The sequence below is a fragment of the Elephas maximus genome, chromosome 4 (genome assembly GCF_024166365.1).
Source record: "Elephas maximus indicus isolate mEleMax1 chromosome 4, mEleMax1 primary haplotype, whole genome shotgun sequence".
Lineage (NCBI taxonomy): Eukaryota > Metazoa > Chordata > Mammalia > Proboscidea > Elephantidae > Elephas > Elephas maximus.
In genome coordinates, this window is record NC_064822.1 from 177,717,011 (window position 1) to 177,736,831 (window position 19,821).

A 19,821-nucleotide genomic window follows, 5' to 3' on the forward strand; every position below is an offset into this window, starting at 1 on the left:
AACGAGAATGAACACACTTCCTATCAAAACCTCTGGGACACAGCAAAAGCAGTGCTCAGAGGTCAATTTACATCGATAAATGCACACATACGTAAAAAAGAAAGAGCCAAAATCAGAGAACTGTTCCTACAACTTGAACAAATAGAAAGTGAGCAACAAAAGAATCCATCAGGCACCAGAAGAAAACAAATAATAAAAATTAGAGCTGAACTAAATGAATTAGAGAACAGAAAAACAATTGAAAGAATTAACAAAGCCAAAAGCTGGTTCTTTGAAAAAATTAATAAAATTGATAAACCATTGGCCAGACTGACTAAGGAAATACAGAAAAGGAAACAAATAACCTGAATAAGAAACGAGATGGGCCATATCAAAACAGACCCAACTGAAATTAAAAGAACCATATCAGATTATTACAAAAAATTGTACTCTAACAAATTTGCAAACCTAGAAGAAATGGATGAATTCCTAGAAAAACACTACCTACCTAAGCTAACACAATCAGAAGTAGAACAACTAAATAGACCCATAACAAAAAAAGAGATTGAAACAGTAAGCAAAAAGCTCCCAACAAAAAAAAGGCCTGGCCCGGATGGTTTCACTGCAGAGTTCTACCAAACTTTCAGAGAAGAGTTAACACCACTACTACTAAAGGTATTTCAAAGCATAGAAAATGATGGAATACTACCTAACTCATTCTATGAAGCCAGCATATCCCTGATACCAAAACCAGGCAAACACACCACAAAAAAAGAAAATTACAGACCTATAGCCCTCATGAATATAGATGCAAAAATCCTCAGCAAAATTCTAGCCAAGAGAATTCAACAAAAAAATCATCCAACACGATCAAGTGGGATTTATGCTAGGTATGCAAGGTTGGTTTAATATTAGAAAAACCATTAATACAATCCACCATATAAATAAAACAAAAGACAAAAACCACATGATCTCGTCAACTGATGCAGAAAAGGCATTTGACAAAAGTCCAACACCCATTCATGATAAAAACTCTCAGCAAATAGGAATTGAAGGAACATTCCTCAACATAATAAAGGCCATCTATACAAGGTCAACAGCCAACATCATTCTAAATGGAGAGAGCCTGAAAGCATTTCCCTTGAGAACGGGCACCAGACAAGGATGCCCTTTATCACTGCTTTTATTCAACATTGTGCTAGAGGTCCTAGCCAGAGCAATTACGCTAGAAAAAGAAATAAAGGGCATTCAGATTGGCAAGGAAGAAGTAAAATTATCTCTATTTGCAAATGACATGATCTTATACACAGAAAACCCTAAGGAATCCTCTAGAAAACTTCTGAAACTAATAGAAGAGTTTGGCAAAGTCTCAGGTTATAAGATAAACATACAAAAATCATTTGGATTCCTCTACATCAACAAAAAGAACATCGAAGAGGAAATCACCAAATACCATTCACAGGAGCCCCCAAGAAGATAAAATACTTAGGAATAAATCTTACCAAAGATGTAAAAGACCTATACAAAGAAAACTACATAGTAGTAGTGCAAGAAACTAAAAGGGACTTACATAAGTGGAAAAACATACCTTGCTCATGGATAGGAAGACTTAACATAGTAAAAATGTCTATTCTACTGAAAGCCGTCTATATATACAATGCACTTCTGATCCAAATTCCAATGACATTTTTTAATGTGTTGGAGAAACAAATCACCAACTTCATATGGAAGGGAAAAAAGCCCTGGATAAGTAAAGCATTACTGAAAAAGAAGAAGAAAGTGGGAGGCCTCACTCTACCTGATTTTAGAACAGCCTGGTACTGGTACAACAACAGGCACATAGACCAATGGAACAGAATTGAGAACCCAGATATAAATCCATCCACGTATGAGCAGCTGATATTTGACAAAGGACCAGTGTCAGTTAATTGGGGAAAAGATAGTCTTTTTAACAAATGGTGCTGGCATAACTGGATATCCATTTGCAAAAAAATGAAACAGGACCCATACCTCACACCATGCACAAAAACTAACTCCAAGTGGATCAAAGACCTAAACATAAAAACTAAAACGATAAAGATCATCGAAGAAAAAATAGGGACAACCTTAGGAGCCCTAATACAAGGCATAAACAGAATACAAAACATTACTAAAAATGATGAAGAGAAACCAGATAACTGGGAGCTCCTAAAAATCAAACACTTATGCTCACCTAAAGACTTCACCAAAAGAATAAAAAGACCACCTACAGATTGGGAAAGAATTTTCAGCTATGACATCTCCGACCAGCGCCTGATCTCTGAAATCTATATGATTCTGTTAAAACTCAACCACAAAAAGACCAACAACCCAATCAAAAAGTGGGCAAAGGATATGAACACACACTTCACTAAAGAAAATATTCAGGCAGCCAACAGATACATGAGAAAATGCTCTCGATCATTAGCCACTAGAGAAATGCAAATTAAAACTACGATGAGATTCCATCTCACTCCAACAAGGCTGGCATTAATCCAAAAAACACAAAATAATAAATGTTGGAGAGGCTGCGGAGAGATTGGAACTCTCATACACTGCTGGTGGGAATGTAAAATGGTACAACCACTTTGGAAATCTGTCTGGTGTTTTCTTAAAAAGTTAGAAATAGAACTACCATACAACCCAGAAATCCCAGTCCTTGGAATATACCCTAGAGAAATGAGCCTTTACACGAACAGATATATGCACACCCATGTTTGTTGTAGCACTGTTTACAATAGCAAAATGCTGGAAGCAACCAAGGTGTCCATCAATGGTTGAATGGTTAAATAAATTATGGTATATTCACACAAAGGAATACTACACATCGATAAAGAATAGTGACGAATCTGTGAAACATTTCATAACATTGAGGAACCTGGAAGGTATTATGCTGAGTGAAATTAGTCAGATGCAAAAGGACAAATATTGTATAAGACCACTATTATAAGATCTTGAGAAATAGTATAAACTGAGAAGAACACATTCTTTTGTGGTTATGAGGGGGGGAGGGAGGGGGAGTGGGAGAGGGTTATTTACTGATTAGTTAGTAGATAAGAACTACTTTAGGTGAAGGGAAGGACAACACTCAATACACGGAAGGTCAGCTCAACCGGACTGGATCAAAAGCAAAGAAGTTTCTGGGATAAAATGAATGCTTCAAAGGTCAGCGGAGCAAGGGTTGGGGTTCGTGGACTATGGCTTAAGGGGACTTCTGAGTCAATTGGCAAAATAAATTCTATTATGAAAACATGCTGCATCCCACTTTGAAGTGTGGCGTCTGGGGTCTTAAATGCTAACCAGCAGCCATCTAAGATGTATCCAGGTGGGTCTCAACCCACCTGGATCAAAGGAGAATGAAGAACACCAAGGTCACACAATAACTATGAGCCCAAGAGTCGGAAAGGGCCACGTGAACTAGAAAGTTACATCATCCTGAGACCAGAAGAACTGAATGGTGTCCGGCCACAACCGATGACTGCCCTGACAGGGAGCACAACAGAGAACCCCTGAGGGAGCAGGAGAATAGTGGGATGCAGACCCCAAATTCTCATAAAAAGACCAGACTTAATGGTCTGACTGAGACTAGAGGAATCCTGGCGGTCATGGTCCCCAAACCTTCTGTTGGCCCAGGACAGGAAACAGTCCCGAAGACAACTCATCAGACATGGAAGGGACTGGACAATGGGTTGGAGAGAGATGCTGATGAAGAGTGAGCTACTTGTATCAGGTGGACGCTTGAGACTGTGTTGGCATCTCCTGTCTGGAGGGGAGATAGGAGGGTAGAGAGGGTTAGAAACTGGCAAAATTGTCACAAAAGGAGAGACTGCAAGGAAGGAGAGGGCTGACTCATCAGTGGGAGAGTAAATGGGAGTATGTAGTAAGGTGTATATAAGCTTATATGTGACAGACTGACTTGATTTGTAAACTTTCACTTAAAGCACAATAAAAATTATTTAAAAAAAAAAAAAAGATTACAGCCAAGAAGCCATATGAGAAAGTTCTATTGTGTTACATGGGGTTGCTGTGTGTCAGCAATGAGTCAATGGCACCCAACAACAACAATATAATTTCTTTAAAAAACATAGACCATATTTATTTTAACTTTTCCTGCATTGGTTAAATGCAAATAAGTTTTGTCACCCTTGGTCCATGGACCCTCTAGCCAAGGTTCCTTTTCCAGGATTTCAGTGAGGGCCACAGGAACTCTGGAAGCTGGGATGCTGGTGCAGTGGGTCCAGCTGGCCCAGGAATCACTCTCTAATTCAGGCCTAGTCCAACCCAGAGCAACTGGGGCTATATCTGTGAGCACACCTGTTGATAATTATGTGGAAAAAAATGGATCTGGCTGGAATTACTGATGCAGGATAATGTTTCTAGGTGAACTCTCTCTTTTCCAGGCTTTGATCCAGTTCATACCAGTTCAAACCCCTGCCGAGAATTTGCTTTTCCAACAGGTTCCCAGTTGATGCTAATGGTGCTGGTTAGGGACCAAGTCTGAGAACCACTAGTACAGCAGTGGTTCTCAAAATTTATTATACTTAAGAATCACCTGAGAATCTTGTTAAAATGCAGATTCTGATCAGTATACCTGGGCTGGAAATGCAAATTCTCAGCACGGGTTTGAAACAGAACGAACCAGTTCCAAGCCCTGATCTCTTCCTCTTAATTTCTGATTAGAGAAATTTCATTTATTTGGAATTATGAAATAGGAGTGAGATTTTTATAGTCCAGGGAAGAAATTTTATTATTTATTCTGCATCTTGCCTCTGACTTGTGGAACTCAACTTCTCCATAATAATAAGACCCAGGCCTTTTACTTAAACAGTTCCCATTATTACCAGCTTAAATGTAATCATTACAATTTTTCATTGAGATAGAAATGATTAAATGATTATTATCCTTATATCACAGATATAAGGACAGTAGTTGTGCCTTGCCCAAGGTTACCCAGCCTGAAAGTGGCAGAAAGGACTATTCATAAACAGAATTTTTCTATTGCCAAACCATGAACCCTTTCTAGGGCTCTTCCCAGCCCTCTCCTTATAAACAAATAAGTCTGGTCAGCTCGTTATACACACTCTCCAGGCAGACTCCTGAATAAGGAGTTTCTCTCTGCTGCAGCTTCTAACTTGCTTGTTAGGAACAAATGCTTGGCTTTCTCAGATATTTAGAGAGTTCCCACCCACAAGCTCCACTCATGGAGTCAGAGGACCCATTTTGCTAGCTTAACTAGATGCTATCATCATAACACACAATTGCTAATTCGCCTCTGGAGTCCCCTAGCAGTCAGTTTAGTGAAACACAGTCTGCCTTCCTTTTATCTTTTTAATTTTTATAAAGAAAAATACAAAAACAAAAGGAGGGAACTAAACACAGGTCTGATTTTGAAATGATTCCCAGTCTTCTCTCTAGCTTGTACTTGGCCTGATAATTCTTGGCCAAGACAGTCTTGATGTCTTGCTTCAAAGAACAAATTAAAATATAATTTGATGAACTATCAAAGATGCCTTGTTGGGACTAGGTTCCATGAGGCTGCAACCATGGCACTTTTCTCCAGGTCTCACCATCCAGTCACCACCCAGGTGATGACACCTGGACTTGACCCCAGGCTGATATTTAGTACTTGACACTGTCCATGATTTCAGCCCCTCAGGTCCTTCTATCCCCTCCCTGCTGCCAACTTCTTTTTGTTTCTTCTTACTTTCCCACTTCTCTCCCCCATGACAGATTCTTTGCAAAAATGGCCAGAATTCCTCACTCCTTTTTGTACTTTTCAGCTCCTGCTATTGAAAACTGGAGTCTATGCCCCTCTTCTTGAATCTGGGTTGGCCTGGGACTTCCTTTTATGGATAGAATATGGCAAAGTGGCTTTGTGCCAGTTCTGAGCCCAGGCCTGATAAGGCCTTGCATATGTCTGCTCACTCTCTTGGAACTATGCTGAGCCACAATGTCAATCACCCCCAGCTAGCTGGCTGGATGATGAAAAATATTTGGCCCTGGCACCCCTGGGACTGTAGCTGAGCCAGTCAGCCTCCAAAAATAGAGCTGCTAGTTGACTGGAAGCTAACCACAGATGCATGAATGTGCCCAGATAAGACCAGAAAAACCATCCAGCTGAGCCCAGACAAATTGTCAACCTGAAGAGCTGTGATCTAACTAAATGAGTTTATCTTAGGCTACTAAGTTTGGGGAAGGTTTTTTACACAGCAATAGCTGAATTGACATACCTCTTTTTCATGATTTTCTAAATCCTCCCCTAAAACTACTTGCCACTGATACATTTGGCTTGGCTTTTCAGCTGTAGTGATGCCACAGCAACCATGTCTGTGGCAACCCTGGGAATTTACTCCTTCTCCTACTCTTTAGCTACATGGTCCAAAGGGGGAGCTGCCATCCTTTTATAGACTACACCCCATCACAGACCATAAATAGCATATTGCCCAATAAGGACAAAATCGCAGAGCTTTATTCCCCAAACAATAATGATTAATCCAACTGATAAGGGCACATGAACCATATCAGGGCAATCAGAGTCCTTCCTGGGACTTTCTTAATTGGAGAATTGGAACAGGGTAACAGAAGCTGCTTTCCAAGCTAAACAGGAGACTGTAAAGGTGTTTTCCTGAGGCTGTCAATGCCCAACTCCTTCATCAAAGAAGGAGAAGCTGATCTAGGAGAAGGAAGTTGGAAGACAGAGAAAAGTTGAGTTATAAGAGGGTGACTCTCCAGTGAGGCCTTGAGTCCTGGTGTTGGCCACCCTTGAACTTGCTGTGGATTGAGTGTGTGAACCAATAATATCCTTTGGATCTTGGTTGAAAGCAGAGAGTACCAGAAAGATGTTTACTTATGTTTTATTGACTATACAAAGGCGGCTAACAGTGTAGATCATAACAAATTATGGATAACATTGGGAAGAGTGGAAATTCCAGAATACTTAATTGTGCTGATTCAGAACTTGTGCATAGACCAAGGGACAGCCATTCAAACACAACAAGGGGATACTGAGAGGTTTAAAATCAGAAATGGTGTGTCAAGGTTGTATCCTTTCACTATACCTATTCAGTCTGTATGCTGAGCAAATAATCTGAAAAGCTGGACTATTAAAGAAGAGCACAACATCAGGATTGGTGGAAGACTCACTAACAGTGTGCAATATGCAGATGACACAACCTTGCTTGCTGAAAACAAAGAGGACTTGAAGCACTTACTAATGAAGACTAAAGATTATAGCCTTCAGTATGGGTTACACCACAACATAAAAAAAAAAAAAAGCTCACAACTGGATCAATTAGCTACATCACGGTTAACAGAGAAAATATTGAACTTGCCAAGCATTTTGTTTTACTTGGATGCGCAATCAACGCCCATGGAAGCAGCAGTCAAGAAATCAAATGACATATCGCATTGGGCAAATCTGCTACAAAAGACCTCTTTAAAGTATTAAAAAGCAAAGATGTCATTTTGAGGACTAAGGTGCGCCTGATCCAAGCCATGCTATTTTCAATTCCTCATTAGCATGCGAAAGTTGGACAATGACTAAGGAAGACTGAAGAAGAACTGATGATTTTGAATTACGGTATTGGTGAAGAATATCAAATATACCACGGAATAAGCACAGCCAGAATGCTCCTTAGAAGTGAGGATGGCAAGACTTCATTTTGTGTACTTAGAATATGTTATCAGGAGGGACCAGTCCCTGAAGAAGGATACCATGCTTGGCAAAGTAGAGGGTCAGTGAAAAAGAGGAAAACCCTTGACTGAATGGATTGACACAGTGACTGCAACAATGAGCTCAAACATAGCAATGATTATGAGGACGGTGCAGGACCGGGCAGTGTTTTGTTATGATGTACATAGTGTTATGAGTCAGAATCAACTTGATGGCACCTAATGACAAAAACCTGACTAGAGCCATGGTATTTTCAATTGCATCATATGCATCTGAATGCTGGACAATGAATAAGGAAGACCAAAGAAGAATTGACACCTTTGAATTGTGATGTTGGCGAAGGATATTGACTATACCACGGACTGCAAAAAGAACGGACAAATCTGTCTTGGAAGAAGTACAACCAAAATGCTCCATAGGATCAAGGATGATGAGAGTGCATCTTACATATTTTGGACATGTTGTCGGGGGGATCAGTCCCTGGGGAAGGACATTGTGCTTGGCTGCAACAACGAGCTTAAGCATAACGACGATTGTAAGGATGGTGTAGGACTGGGCAGTGTTTCATTCTGTTGCGTATAGGGTCATTATGAATCGGGACCAACTCTACAGCACCTAACAACAACAACAGCAATGACAACAGTGGTTGAAATTGGGCCTCTGTGACTTGCAACCAGAGTTCTGAGTAATAAATAAATACTCCATGGTAAATAGTCTTCCCTGACTCAAGTGGCCCGGGGAAAGATCTTGCCTTTTGAGTTGCCTCTGGCCTTGACCCAGTCTAGCCTAATTTAAATGAAGCTGTTGGCTGGCAGCACTTATTATCATACACATTTATTTCCAGAAAAACACATTTCTTTCCATGTCTCTCTTTTTTTTTTTTCATCCATTGAAAAAATATTGGCTATGGTGGGCAAGAGCTGCACTGTGCATCTGAGACAATCCCACAGACTCCACCATTGGAGAGTTCCTGGTCTAGGAGAGCAAGAAGTGAGTAACTGGCCCATTTCCTCTGTCATAGTAAGCACTAGGACAGAGGATAAATAAGGTTCTGTGATCAGTAAGGGTTACCTGGTCCAGCCTGAAGGGTAGAGAAGAGGAGCCAATTATGGGATGTTTCCTTGGAGTTGTTATCTGTGTTGATAGTAACTAGCCAGGTGAAGGCAGACGGTAATGAGTGGGAGTCTCTCCTGAAGGGGGGATACTATGTGGAAGCTTGTAGGGGGTATATGGGACACTGAAGTAGCTTTAGGTGACTGTTCAGAGGGTCTGAGATGCAAAGAGAAGGAAGCTAGAAAGGTATGCACGGACCAGGGCGTAAATAGACTTTTGGATCATGCTAATAAGGTTGGGATTTTTTTCTGAAAGCAGTTGGGATTCATTGAAAGATTTTAATCAGAATCAGTTGATCAGACCCAGGCTTTAGGAAGAGAGGTTTACCATGTGGGCTAAGGAGAGATTGGAGTGGGGAGAGACAGGCAGGGAGATGGGTTAGGACAGTATTAAAATAATCCAGGTGAGGGATAATGGAGACCTGAGCAATTCAAGTCAGCGGCCTTGAGCTTTGGAGATGGAGAAGCAGGGTAGATTAGAGAGATATTAAGGAGACAGAACCAAAATAATTGGAGCTTGAGGGGAGAAAAAGTTCTCCCCCAGCTTGTTCTTACCAATGACAAATCAACCCTGAACTGGAAGTACAAGTGGGCATTCCGAGGCCTTTGGGTCCACATTCAACAAAGTACCTGATACAAGAAATCTTTGAATAAGAATGGTGAGAGATTCTTCGTTGCTCAAGTTCTGGCTGACATAATAGTCATGAACTCCAATGTTTGCCTCAGCAGTCCGTTAAGACTGTAAAAAGCTTATCCTATTACCCCCACGTGGCAAATCAACAAGTGCCTTAAAGAGAAAATTAGCTGAGAGGATGGGTCCACCCCACTTCATTTTTCTTCTCTCTGGGACCTTGGAACTTCATGTCCTGGATGCCTTGATTGCTCTCCAATGCCTTAAATAGCTGTTTGTATAACTGTTATTGTTGTTGATTCAGCTTTTATAGTTGTTTTGACAGTAGAGCTGACCTGATAAAAGCTACTCCAACTTTTTTGAAATAGGGAGCTCCAACCTCAGTTGCATTTAATTCTAGAGCATATTAAATGTCTACTTCAGTGCTATTAACATCTCTGTAGGAGATATAAGTGAAAATATTAATTGAGCACCTACTATTGCCAGACAGATTGCTAGGTGTTTTATATAAAATATAAGTGGTATTCTTCTGTAGTTAAGTGCATGGGCTCTCAAGAAAGACTGAGCTTCATTACTGAATCTATTACTTAAGCTTGGGCAAGCCATTTAACTGCTCTATGCCTCAGTCCCGTCATTCATAAAATGAAGGTGACAGATACTCAACTTTGGAGACTATCATGAAAAATAAGTGGTATAATACTGAAAAGCCCATGGGGAAGTCCCTCACCCATACTAAATACCTAGTAAATGATGGCGTTTGTTATTATTATCTCATTTACATGGCATCATGACCTGGGAAATAGTTACCACTGGCCCTATTTTACATTTGTAGAGGTACAAAGAGATGAGTTCTATGAGAGAGACATGCTAACTAGGGATAACACAAGGTGTCAAAAAGAAATTCATTCAATTTCACAATTTTCTCTACTTCAACCCCAGGCACAGATTAGCAACTTTAAAAACACTAGAGTAATTCAAAAGACAAATCACATTTTGAAAAGAGATAGGGTGGAGAAAGCTTCTGCTTGAATCCATCCATCCATCCATCCATCCATCCATCCATCCATCCATCCATCCATCCATCCATCCATCCATCCATCCATCCATCCATCCATCCATCCATCCATCCATCCATCCATCCATCCATCCATCCATCCATCCATCCATCCATCCATCCATCCATCCATCCATCCATCCATCCATCCATCCATCCATCCATCCATCCATCCATCCACCCAGCCATATATCCATTCATACATCCATAAATCTGTACGTCTACTCATTTACTGCTCAGTCAGTGCCTATCACATGCCACGTATTAGAAGGTGAGATGAAAAGTCTCTGATTTCTAGAAATTCTTATTCTAATAAGAAGACAACTGTATAATTTAAAAATTTTAATTCCACAGTATAAGCAAGTATCATGACTTCATACATAGATACTCTATGGAAGAGCTCAAAGGAATTTTCTAGGGCTTTCACAGTGTCCTGCTATGTGAACTTGGTTAAGTCACTCCTTCCATATATTGAAAGGTCACAGGAGCTTTTTCTCTCTGAGCCTCAGTGTCCACATCTATAAATGGAAGGAATTGGACTAGATGAACTTGGAGGCCTCTTTCAGCCATTTGACTCTAAGAAATTGCTCCATGGGAGACCTTTTAGCCACATGACCTGGGGCCTGACCCAGGGATTCCATTTCCCGCCATCTTTCCTTCCGTGCCTTGATCATTCATTTAGCTCTCTGTCCTAGGGCCACACAAGGAAGACTTCCAGGCAGGGTCCTACCTACGAAAAATAGAGCCTATCGCAATTAGCTTTAAATTGCTGAATGACCTCCCACAGTTGGTGATGGAAACTATGATGGCCAATAGAAACTTCTCATTAGCACCCCTCCTTAAGTGGTGTCCAGGACGTGTGCCCTACCCGCTGTAACTTAGTTTTACCTCTGCAGTTCTAGGGGACCAAAACCAAACCAAGCCTCTTGCTGTTGAGTCAATTATGACTCACAGTGACCCTATAAGACAAAGTAGAACAATTCCATAGGGTTTCCAAGGCTGTAATATTCATGGAAGCAGATTGTCACATCTTTCTTCCACAGAGCAACTAGTGGGTTTAAACCTCTGACCTTTCGGTTGGCAGCCAAGTGTTTAACCACCACGCCTCCAGGGCTCCTACTCCGGGGGAACAGAGATGTGAATAAATGTCATAAAGTGGCTGATGCATGAACACAAACATTGCCTATAGTGGACCCTGGGTTGAGCTTTCTGGCATTCCAAATGACTTGGGCTTTGTGATTTATTGGAGTATAAGGGTTGCTGCTTGGCTACCTGGCTTGATTTCTGCAGTCCCATAAATCTCCTGGCTCTTTTCTTAAATGACACAGAATGGGGAGAAGAAGAAGAGAGAGATTTCATCAGAAAAAAGGACGGGATAACTATTACCCCGTCTTCCTTTCTGGATCTCAATTCACTTTCATCATTCTTTTCTAGAACCCTGCGTTGGCTTCAGATGTTTTATGGAAGAGGCCAGAGTGTGAGATATTTGAAGTTTACTAGGGACCATGTTTGCAGCTAAGTTCTTTCATGATGACAGCAGCAACTATGGCCTTTGTTTCAGGCAAACTGGCCTCCTTATTGTGGCATGAATATGCCACACTTTTGCCCGCCTCTTTATTTGTGCACATGCTCTTCCTCCTTTCTGGAGTGTCCTCTCGTATGCTCTCCTCACACCTGAATTCCAGCCACCCTCCAAAGCAGCAATTCTGGATTCTGTCCCTTCATCTCCATCTTCAGAGTCAGCTCCCTTATCATAATGCCTAGGAAGGTAAACTCTGGGGCCAGATTTCATGGGTAGAAACCTCAGCACTGCCATTTACTAGTGATTGGACACTTTGAAAGCTAATCTCCTTTTCTCAGTTTTCTCCCTCTGTAAAATGGGGGTAACAATGGTACCTGCTACTTAAGGTTATTGTGAGGAATAAATGAGATAATACATGTAACCTGTTCGGAACAGGTTACACACTCAACCAGTGTTAATTACCATCTCTTACCTGGACACTGCTTCCTGATTGGCTTCCTATATCAACCTTTGACCCCAACCAGTTGCTCTCCACACTTCAGCTTCCTCTCTCTGCGCCCTGTTAGAACCTCTCATTGGCTTCTCATTGCTTTTTGGTTAAAGACCATGATCCTTATGAGGACTGGTAGGTAAACTTACGTGTGACCCAGGCTCTTGGCTAACCTCAATTTCATGCTCTGCTCTTCAGCTGCACTGGCTTTCTTTGAGTTCCTCAAATCCACTAGGCTACGTTCCACCGCAGGGCCTTTGTGCAAGCTGTTTACTCTGCCTAGAATATCTCCTCAGGAATTCTTTCCCATTATTCCAATGCCAGCTCAGATGTCATTTCTTCAGAAAGGCTCCTGAATAAGGAGGGCTTATAATAAACTGGGAAAGGTATGCGTGGTCAGGAGGATTGCCATCATAAACTGCCACAAAATTAGGTGGCTTAAAACACCAGAAATTTATTCTCTCACAGTTCTGTAGGCCAAAAGTGCAAAATGAATGTGGCAGGTTTTGTTCCCTCTGGAGGCTCTGAGAACCCATTCCATGCCTCTCTCCTAGCTTCTGGTGGCTCCAAACACAGTTGGTGTTCCTTAGCTTAGGGCTTCATTACTAAAATCTGCCTCCACTGCCTTCTTCTCTGTTTCTCAAATATCCCTTTCCTTTTTCTTATAAGACCACTGGTCATTAGATTTAAGGCCCACCCTAAACACAAGATTATCTCATCTTGAGGTCCATAACTTAATTACATCTACAAAGACCCTGTTTCCAAATAAAGCCATGTTCATAAGTACCAGGCTTAGAAATCTGGATGTATCTTTTTGATGTACACTGTCCATGATTTCCCCCTTGTGCATCCTAATACCAATACAATTCTTACCTTTTTGATATGTGCTCAATGGCCCCATGTATATTGGCTTTGTAGCCTCTACGCTTATTGTCATTTTACATATATCCACATAATCATGTTATTGTCTCTTCTACTGGGCTATAAGGTCCAAGAGGACAAGAACCAAGCCTGTTGTATCACCATTGTAGTCCCAGAGCCAAACCTAGTGTCTGGCACTCAAATTTGAATATTTTTAATGCAAATGCTTTAGAATATTTAATAATAGGAGAAGCAGCTTACAATAGAGTGTTATGTGAAAAAGTACAATCCATAAAATCTTTACACACACACACACACACACATATACACAGAGAAAAGAGAAAGAGAAATCTATACACCAAAATTTTAACAATGGCTATAGCTGAATAGTTGATGTAAGGATCATTTTAACATTCTTCTTTAGGCCTTCTATATATTTCTATGCTTTATATAATAAATTTCTTTGACATGCTACTTAATTAATTTTCTTCTACAAACATGTGGAACTGATAAAATTTAAGAATGGCTATTAAAATGACTTTAAAAAATCACTACATGACCTTTGTAGTTCATAATATACAAGGATATAGAGTAAAATATATTTCATTTTCATCATAAAGTGTGAGTCCAGTGATTCTTAACAGTCCCTTTTTTTTCATTGTCAAAAAAATCATGATTTCTTTCCCTAACAGACCTTAGTTGAACAGAATTGGATATTGTAATCTTTCCTTCATAATACATCATCATCGTTGGTCCGTGCATAGCCCTGTGACTGCTCTTTTTTAATGGTATAACTACTCACGAACCTCCCTCCACTTGAACACTGACTCTAACTTTCATCTACCTGTGTGCTGCTCCTAGTCCGCCCTCTGACTACCTATATCTGCTGATCCCCATGCACAGTGTTTAAAACTAAACCCTCTGGGCACTTTTGCTTTTAAACACATGGATGAGTAAGTCTGCACTGAGTACTAGAGCCAGGGTTATGTTGCCCAGTGTGAGCAGAACCCGGTACTGAGTGCTCTTGTAGAATGCCTTCTTCTTTTTCTTTTTCCCACCTTTTTAATACAGCACCATACTCATGGGTAATAACCTTTATTTCTTGTGTTGCTCTGTTATTTTGCTACAAGGTGGTCTCGGGATAGTTTCAGTTCAAGGTTTAAAGAGTATCTCAGGACAATATTCTCAGGGAGTCCTCTAATTTTAATTAGTCCAGAAAGCCTGGGCTTTTTAAGAATTTGAGTTCTGTTCCTTGTTTAAGAATGCCTTCTTAATGAGAACTATTTTCCCAAGGTGGGCTGTGTTACCCAAAAGAAGCTTCTGACTCATGATAAAAAAAAAAAAAAAAAAAATTTTTTTTTTCCTGACTCATGGTAGGTCTTTAATAATTGTGAGTGAATGAATGATTGAAAAGCACAAAATATTGGATTTGGCAATGGAAACATTCTATCTTTCCCTAACCTTCATTAGTGGGAGGACTTGGTTGAAAAACGAGTCCAGGAAACTCTTGAGTGCCAGGATGTCTTGACAGGATCGATAACTGGTTAGAATAGTGGTTTTCAAACTTGGCTGCTCATCAGAATGACTCGGATGATTAAAATCATTAAAAAAGCCATTCCTGGGTCCAGCTCCAAACCAAGTGAATCAGACTCTCTTCAGGAGATTCTGATAAACAGCCGGGTTTGGCAGGCTTTGAGTTGGAGCAAGCCTGAGGCCGGCCAGAGTGCTTAAACTGAGTCCTGTGTGTGTGTCATGATGATTTTTTCACAGGGAAATCTTGAGGCTCTGGCCATGTGAAACTCACTTCCCTTTACCTAGTGCCTCAGCTGTGTGAACTACTGTTTCCATGGGAACTGGACCTGAAAGGACTTTCTGAAGTGAGAGAAGAAACCAGAAGAACGTTGTGAAGGAGTACTCATGATTCACTCAGCCAGAAGTCTAGTGGGGGTGGGCAGCAGTTAGAACCCCCAGAGAAGGAGAAGTGAGATGGGTAGTGTGATAGTTAAGGTTATGTGTCAACTCAGCTAGGCCATGATTCTCAGTAGTTTGGCAGTTATGACATAGTTTGGCAGTTGTATAATGATAATCCCCTCCATGATGAGATTTGATATAATGTGACCACCTTCATGATAGGATCTGTTGTGTGTAGCCAATTAGTTGAAAGGGAATTTCCTTGGGGGTGTGACCTCCATCCAATTAGGGGAACTTTTTGACAAGGCTTATGGGCTTTTGCTTTCTCTGGATCCTGCAGCTGTCTCCTGTTTATCTGACCTCCGATTCTTGGGACTTGAACTAGCAGTTTACCTGCCTTCTTGCCTGCCGATTTTGGGATTTGTCAGTCTCCACAGCCTGTGAACCTGCTGTCTGACCTGCCAGTCTTGGGTTCACCAGCCCCTTCAGCCACATGAGTCAAGAGATGCTTCCAATCTTATGCACGGACTTGAGACTTTCCAGCTTCTACAACAATAGAAATCTCTCTATATATGTATTTATATGCTTTACTGGTTTTGCTTCTCTAGAGAACCAGCCTAAGACAGATGGCTTCAACTTGAAGAAAAACACAACTCTCCTGGGGTAGGAGAAGGACTCCAACTCTGGAGAAAAGAATGGAATGAATGAACTTCAGAAAGTCAGCTAGAACAACTTGGTCTAACACACCTGTGGAAATAGGCTTGCCCTGTCACTAACAAAATTTAAGCCACTTGACTTTTTATGTGACTCACACTTAAGAATAAATAACATGAAGAAAAGAAATGTTAACTAAATGAAATAAAATTTGCAGAGATGAAGAGGCTGGAGTCTTTTTAGCTATTCATTTTATACAGTCTGGCCCTGGGAGGCTTAGTCTTGTGGTTGATGGATAGATTGTGGGGGTGGGGGAGACATGCTATTCTCTCACATTCAGGAGAAAGTAGTCAGTTAATTCTATCTCTGCAGAAACATGTAGATGCCCCAGGACAGATTTTTTAGTCAGATGTAATCTTGACTCCAAGATTTAACTGTGGTGTACTTTCAGGCACATTTTTAAACCATTCTGAGCCTCAGTTTCCTCTTTGGTATGTAGAAGAAGTCCCAGATTTAGCCTGAAATATGTCTAGTGTAAAGAATTGTTAAGATAGATGACCCAGGATGAAATATGCACAAGTCAACTTGCCTAAAGGGTTTGGTGGAAGAACAGAGGGGATAAATGTTGGGAGAAGCAAACTGTATCTGTCTTGAAGATTGTCCTTTTGACTCAGATGGAAAACTTGGCATCCAGATCCAAAAAAAAGAAAAAAGAAATGATGCAAGCAAAAGCCGAGAAATGGTTTCCACTGCTGTCGCTTAAACATTTCTTTCAAACACTGGTGTTCAGGCAGCCCTGTTTGGGGGCTGAAGTGACCAAGTGAGACACCAATTCGGCGAGAACGAATCTTTTCTATATGGGACACCTCATGGCTTTGGTCCTTGAGAGCTCTGGGGAAAGGAGTGCCATTTTGGAACCTCAAGGGTTTCAGTGCATCAGTCACACAATACAGCCTGTAACAGTGCCCAGCAGAAGGACAGTTGATGGTAGGTATCAGAGGCAGGGACACAGAACCTTTGCACAGCTCCACGGGTATTCACTGTCCTGGCTATGGAACATTCCTGGGATATCTGAAGCAGAAGAAGAGCTTGGTTGGTCTGTCCGTATGCAGAAAAAACCTGTTCATGAGCACACATGAGACAACATGGAGGAAAACCCTAAATTTTTAGGGTCTGGGGGATGAGTAGGGTAACAGCCTATAAAACAAAGGTAATTAGTACTGTTATAATCCAACTGTGCCTAAAAGGTTGGTTGTCTTAGTTATTTAGTGCTGCTGTAACAAAAATATTACAAGTGGATGGCTTCAACAAATAGAAGTTTATTCTCTCACAGTCTAGTAGGCTAGATGTCCGAGTTCAGGGTGTCACCTCCAGGGGAAAGCTTTCTCTCTCTGTTGGTTCTGGAGGAAAGTCCATGTCATCAATCTTCCTCTGGACTAGGAGCTCCTCTATGCAGGAACCCTGGGTCAAAAGGACTTGCTGTGTCCCAGCACTGCTTTCTTGGTCATATGAGGTCCCCCTGTCTCTCTGCTCACTTTTCTCTTTTATATCTCCAATGAGATTGGCTTAAGACACAATCTAGTCTTGTAGATTTCATCAATATAACTGCCAATAATCCTCCTCATTAACACCATACTGATAGGACTCACAGCACATAAGAAAGTCATATCAGATGACAAAATGGTGGAAAACCACACCATACTGGGGATCATGGCCCAGCCAAATTGATAAACATATTTCTAGGGGGACACAATTTAATCCATGACACTGGTGCTGTCTGAGAATCATGGGAGACATATAAACTGGGAATAGTAGCCCTTAACTCAAAGCAAGATTTCTCCACCCCAGACCCATTGACATTTTGAGCTTAATTTTTCTTTGCTGTGGGGGGCTGTCTTGTGCCTTGTAGGATGCTTAGGAACATCCCTGGTCTCTACCCACAAGATACCAGTAGCATCCCTCCTGTTGTGACAACCAAAAATATCTCCAGACTCTGTCAAATGTCCCTTGGGGATAAATTACCCTCCCTCTCCACCAACCCTTCCCTTACATTAAGAACCATTGAATCATGGGGTTATTATGAGAACTCAAGGTGTGGTGCGTTAACTTTCCAGTCCAGTGACAGGTACATGATGGGCTCAACAAACATTAGTGGTCTTCCCCCTTCCTGTGACTGGCACCAGTATTCCTGCTCTGGTGTGTTTGGTAGGAAGATTTATGTCTTCCCCCAATAGAGATGCTGTAGTTCTAGCACATCTTTTTTTTTTTTTTTTTCTATTGTGCTTTAGGCAAAAGTTTACAGCTCAAGGTAATTTCTTATATGAAAATTTATACACATATTGTTATGTGACACTAGTTCCAATCCCTATAATGTGACAACACACTCTCCCTTTCCACCTTGGGTTTCCCGTGTCCATCCAACCAGCTTCTGTCCTTTCCTGCATTTTCTTCCTGCCTCTGAACAGGAGCCACCCATTTGGCTTTGTGTATCTGCTTGAACTAAGAAGCACACTTTTCAGGAGTATTATTTTATGTTTTATGGTTCAGTCTAGTCTTTGTCTGAAGAGTGAACTTGGAATGGTTTTAGTTCTGAGTTAACAGAAAGTCCGGGGCCCATGTCTTCTGGGGTTCCTCCAGTCTCAGTCAGACCATTAAGCCTGGTAATTTTGCATGAATTTGAGTTCTGCACCCCACTTTTCTCCTGCTCCATCAGGGACTCTGTGTTGTGTTCCCTGTCAGGCCGGTCATTGGTGGTATCCAGGCACCGTCTAGTTCTTCTGGTCTCAGGCTGATGGAGTCTGTGGTTTATGTGGCCCTTTTGTTTCTTGGGCTAATATTTTCCTTGTGTTTTTGGTGTTCTTCATTCTCTGCTCCAAGTGGGTTGGGACAAATTGATGCATCTTAGATGCCCACAAGCTTTTAAGTCCCCAGATGCTACTCACCAAAGTGAGATGTAGAACATTTTCTTAATAAACTTTGTTATGCCAGTTGACCTAGATGTCCCCTGAAACCATGGTCCCTAGAGCCCAGCCCCACCTACTCTGTCTCTCAAAGTGCTTTGTTCAGGAAGCTTCTTAACTTTTAGTTTAGTCCAGTGGTACTGACTTCCCCTGTATTGTGTGTTGTCCTTCCCTTCACCTAAGATAATTCTTGTCTACTATCTAGTTAGTGAATTCCCACCTCCCTCTCTCGCCTCCCTTATAACCATCAAAGAATGTTTCCTTCTGTGTTTAAACCTTTTCTTAAGCTCTTATAATAGTGATCTCATACAATATTTGTCCTTTTGCCACTGAATAGTTTCACTTCAGATCCATTCACGTTGTGAGATGTCTCGCAGTGGATTCATCATTGTTCTTTATTGTTGCTAAGTATTCCATTGTGTGTATGTATCGTTATTTATTTATTCATTCGTTTGTTGATGGGCACGTAAGTTGTTTCCATTTTTTGCTATTGTGCTATAAACATGGGTGTGCATACAGCTATTCGTGTGATGGCTCTTATTTTTCTAGGAGATATTCCAAAGAATGGGATTGCTGCATCATATGTACTTCCATTTCTAGTTTTTTTTGGAAGTGCCAAGTAGATTTCTGAGGTGGATGTATCATTTTATATTCCTACTAGCAGTGCTTATGTGTTCCAGTCTCTCCACAACCTCTCCAACATTTATTATTTTGTGTGTTTTTGGATTAGTCCCAGCTTTGTTGGGGTGAGATGATATCTCATTGTAGTTTTGATTTGCATTTCTCTAATGGCTAATGATCGTGAGCATTTCCTCATGTATCCGTTAGCCAACTGAATGTTTTCTTTGGTGAATTCTCTGTTAATATCCTTTGCCCATTGTTTAATTGGGTTAATTGTCTTTTTGTTGTTGAACTGTTGTAGTGTCTTGTAAATTTTAGAGATTAGCCCCTTATTAG